The sequence below is a fragment of the Grammomys surdaster genome, unplaced genomic scaffold (assembly GCF_004785775.1).
Source record: "Grammomys surdaster isolate TR1022 unplaced genomic scaffold, NIH_TR_1.0 313, whole genome shotgun sequence".
In the NCBI taxonomy this organism is placed as follows: Eukaryota; Metazoa; Chordata; class Mammalia; order Rodentia; family Muridae; genus Grammomys; species Grammomys surdaster.
The window spans coordinates 3,502,718-3,507,522 of record NW_021604732.1 but is presented as its reverse complement, the minus strand read 5'-3'; positions in this window follow the sequence as shown (position 1 = coordinate 3,507,522).

The following is a 4,805-nucleotide window of genomic DNA, read 5'->3' as shown; positions in this document are numbered from 1 at the left end:
CAGTCCTAGAGAATCTGATTCCCTGCCATCGTCTGGCTTCTGGGGCATCAGGTACATGTGGTGCATAGATCTACATGCAGACCAAACACTCATACATAAAAAGAAACAATACATTTAAATAAATAAATATAAACAGAAATCCCTGCTATCAAAAATTAAGCATTTCCCCCCCCCCCCCATGTAACATGCCAGATCTTAGGTCTCATCATTGACTTCTCTGTGCATTATCTAGATGAAATCTTCTAGATTCACATTCTTTACTGACGAGACCTTTGGAGATATTCCTCTTCTATTTCAGCACACATGAGTTTGGATAGCATTGGGATGAAGCAGACTGTGTGCTCCCCACCATCTGATCTCCTTAAATAACATGGGCAACTGTTTACTCCTCAACACCTGCTTCCGTTCATGACCCCGAATTTCTTGTGGATAGTTAGTGACACTACACTAGCTGTTCTATATTCCCCAAATACAACTGATTCCTCAGGGGGGTTGGGCCAATCTATAAATTGGATATTTGGAACCAAATTGCACAGCTATCACTGACGAGAGCGGCCCTAATGAAATCGTAGCTACTTGACCTGCTTACTTGAGAGACCTCCAGGAAAAGGAAAATCCATTAATCAATTTGTTTCTTGAGGCAACTTAGCAAAAGGGACCCCCACAGTGGATTGGGCGCCTTTGCTAATGAGCAAGTGGCATCGAATCCTTAGTTGCATCAACTTAATTTAATTTTTAGCCTATTGATTTTCATTAGGAAGATTCAATGCAACCTTCCCACCTTTCTACAGACATCCTTTTCCCTTTGGGGACAAGGTATGTTTCACAATTGTCCCGGGGGGAGGGTGAATCACCAAAAGCCCACTGTAGTGTTAACATCTGTGGCACCCAGAACTTTCCGTTGTCACAGAGAACCAGGAGAGAATAATTTCTAAGCTCTGTGCTTCAAAAATCAACCCACTACCAAAACAACAACAACAGAAGGTTGTTCCTGCTATAGCACTTTCTCGTATTGTCTTTGGCTTATATCCTCCACCCAACAATATTTTAAGTGAGCTCCTACTCATCTCTTTATTTATCAGCTACTTCAGGAAATGGCTTCTGAGCATGCCTACATCCAAGCCCTACATCAGACGCTGAGACTACTTGGATGAATGACAGTGTTCTTGCCTTTGTGAGGAAGGCAGATAATAACCAAGGCAACATACAATGACCTAGTATGGTGAATGCTATACTCATAAGAGAGAGCATAACCAAGGGAAAGAATAGGCTGGTCCCCTGTGGGGAATAAATGGAGATATCTCTTGAATGTGGCTCTGCATGTTTTACCTGGACTTTCTTATCTAAGTCACTTCACCATCCTGTGGATTAGATACCATAACAACCCAAGTGTTTATGATGAAACAAGTGGTTAACTGAAAGCTTAAAGAATTTACTCAAAGTCCCACCACTGCCATTGGGCAGCTTCAATTGTTGACTCTAGTGGTTGCACACTCAACCAACCACCATACCACTCTGCCTTGATGAAGACAGGTTACTGATGCAGATGCCTGAAAACGTGCAACGAGGTACCAAACAAGAAGCAGAGCTGACATCAAGAAGTGTTCACTGGCATCAGATAGTGTGCCTGAAAGATCCAGACACAGGGCATCTGTTGGTGCTCAGGGGGTCAGGCAGGAGTGAGTGTGAAAGGTAAGAGAAGAGTTGATCTTACATATCAGTATTACAGAAAACTACATATGTAAGTCCCAAACTAGAGATCTGGAATACCTTGCCACTCTAGTGAAAATTTTTTACATACAGCCCAATGAAGTCGCCCATGCTACAATAATACAATTGGGATATTACCTGAATGTATAGCCCCCTCTCCTCAAGAAAAGCTTGTACCTACTGCATTTGGTTCTCAAAAGTCTATTTACTATCTATCCATGGCCCCATTCTTACTTAAACTTCTTGGTGGCAAGACTCTATCATATCTACCTGTGTAGACTTAGTGTCCCACCAAATACATCATACAAAGAGGTGCATGATAAATGGGGTGTGACTACCCAGTCGAGTGAGCAACAAGGACTTGTGTACAGTATGCAGTTGATACGTATTGGACATGGAAGGAGGGTAGTATAGAGAAGGGCTTGTTTGGATGTAAATGGCAAGAGAAGGTTGAGGACAGAGCAGAGTCACCTGCAGGAGTCGCCGGGATGTGCAGGAGCCCCTTGGGTTCTCAGTAGCCCTCTTCTGGGTACGGGTCATGAGCTATTCAACTCCCCGAGAGATTTGGTGGAGGATGACATCATACATGTGTTATTTAAGAGTATAGAAAGAAAGACTGGCTCTGGGAGGATGCTGAGCCTCCGTTTACCCCACCCCTATACCAGGTTCCAAACCTTCTTGGCTCATTCCCTCTTGTCTTTCTCCCATGGAATATTTCAGATGTACACTGCCATCTGTTGAGGAGCCTGGGCTCAGGCTGCACACACAGTTCATCCCTCGGCCCCTTGGCTGCCTAAGGCAGGGAGGTGGCCCTGAGCCACTGGTGCCAGGCTCTTATCTTCCCTGCCCTGCAGCAGTCTACATAGGCTCCAAAGAGTGATGGATGAGGACCCCAACTGGGCCACCTCCTCTTATGTCTGCATCTGGATTGGAGGCAGGTTGGTGTTTTTCTGGTCCTGTTTGTACATTCCCATTTGCATCACCACAAATGTCTCCTGGCTTCGATGGGACACCCTGGGACGCTCTCTTCCACACTGTACATTAGCTTCTCTCTATCCTGGCATTTTCAGAAACTGCCTTTGCCAGGGGCTGGAGGGGTGGTGGTTGGGGGAAGGGAGGCGGCTGAACCCTGCAACTCCAAGGAATGCATTCTCACAAAATCAATAGAGTGTCACACAGGTGACAGAGAACGAGGTGCTTCAAGCCCTGTTTTTGGAGTACTAGGGACCTAGCCCTTCAACCCATCTCACCCAAGAAAGCCTTTTTGTGCAAAAAGTAAAGCTGTCTCCCCATCTGGAATTGACACATAACAATATGCCCCAGTTTTTTTCCGCATGGCAGGCTCCAGTGCAATCCATGTGTGTGCCCTGGAACATGCAATCCAGCCGTCCTCCTGTGACCCCGGCTGGAGCGCTAACCATCTGAAGTGCGGGATTGATGAGCAGAAGCCTGCTCTGTCACTCAGTTGTATGCCCGCAGGCCTGGATGGCACATTCATCTTTCCAGAGAGCTTTCGTGTGCCCGTGCTTCCTCTAATTGGATCTCATCAACCCTGAGAAACGTGCAGAGCGGGACTCATCACTCCTCTTCTCATTTGGCTGATGTGATTCTGGGAGGACACACGATGTGCCCAAGGTCATACTTTTTGGGGATTGGAATATCATCCAACTCAGAATCCAGTGCTCTTCCCTCGTGTCAGAAATTCACTCTGCATCTCCTTTTTTTTCTGAATCATAAAATCACTGTGCTCAGACTGATGCCCCACCCCACTCCAAGTCTGTGACCCTGAGCTTACTAATTCACTTTGGGGGAATCTAAGAGCATGGACACAGGAGGACTTTTTAATGTATGCTTAACTAATGTTAATCATGTTAGCACGAGAAGGCCCCATCTGCCATATGGAAATAGCATGGCCTAAACCTCGGTAACAAAACCAACAGGAGCTGAATCTGAAGAAGTACCAGCATCGTGCCTAGAATCCTCCCCTTACTTAGACCTCATAGTCATAGTGCATGGTAGGTGGGATTGCTTTTACCATTGTGGAGGCTCAGACAGATTGAATTACTTACACAAGATCACACAGCTAGTAGATGACTGAGGCACTATTTGAACTCTTAGCCTCAGAGACTAAAGCTGTCAATGCTGTTGCTACACATTTCATAGGACTGTCAACATTACAACAGAAAACAGAGGCTGCATTTGTTAAGACAAACCCAGAAAACAGAATATCAAAAACTCCTGGAGGCACATGTCTTTTAATCCTAGAACTTGGGAGGAAGACACAGGTAGGTCTCTATGAGTTCAAGGCTAGCCGGACTTACTGGTCTACATAGTGAATTCCAGGATAGCCAGGACTACATAGTGAGACCACTGTAACAAAAATAAAAACTAGAAATAGAAAGAAAGAATCCTTAAATCTCAGTCTTCATGAACAGATATGCTGACTATAAGAGATCCTTCACTGCTGCTTAAAATAAGCCTTGGTGAATTGGATCTGATATGTCTTAAGTATTAAAAGAAATTATATACCAGGAAAATTAAAAGGGCTGGTTTCTGGCTGAGTGGTAAAGAGCTTATTTGTCATGTGTGAGACCCTAGGTTCAATCTTTAGCGTTAAGGATAAAAAGCAATTAGAGAAAATTAGAGATATCAAGGTTGCTTTTCCTGGTCAGACCAGTGTTACTAGATCACCTTCAGCTGAAACGCCCAGGCTAAGGCCACTCCCCCGTCATAGGCCACGCCCTCTGTCATAGGTGAGCTTCCTACCGCTATGGAATACTGCATGGTCCACACCCTACAATCTTTTTACTTGTTACCTCAGCCCCCTCTTCATTTGCAGGATCAAGATTACAAGTTTGTTTATCGATATATCTCGGGGTTAAAAACACCATGAGATATGATCAAAAGCCAACAGACCAGAAAAGGCAAGAATGGTAAAAACAGATTGCTCCCTGCCAGGAAAACAAATAAAATTTTAAGATGGAACAAACTCAGCCAAGTGTTTTAGTAGGAGCCAAGAGATATGTTCTCCTCATAGGCTCAATACTTAAACCCAACTATGAGAGATACATTATGTATTTGAAAACACTGGGACC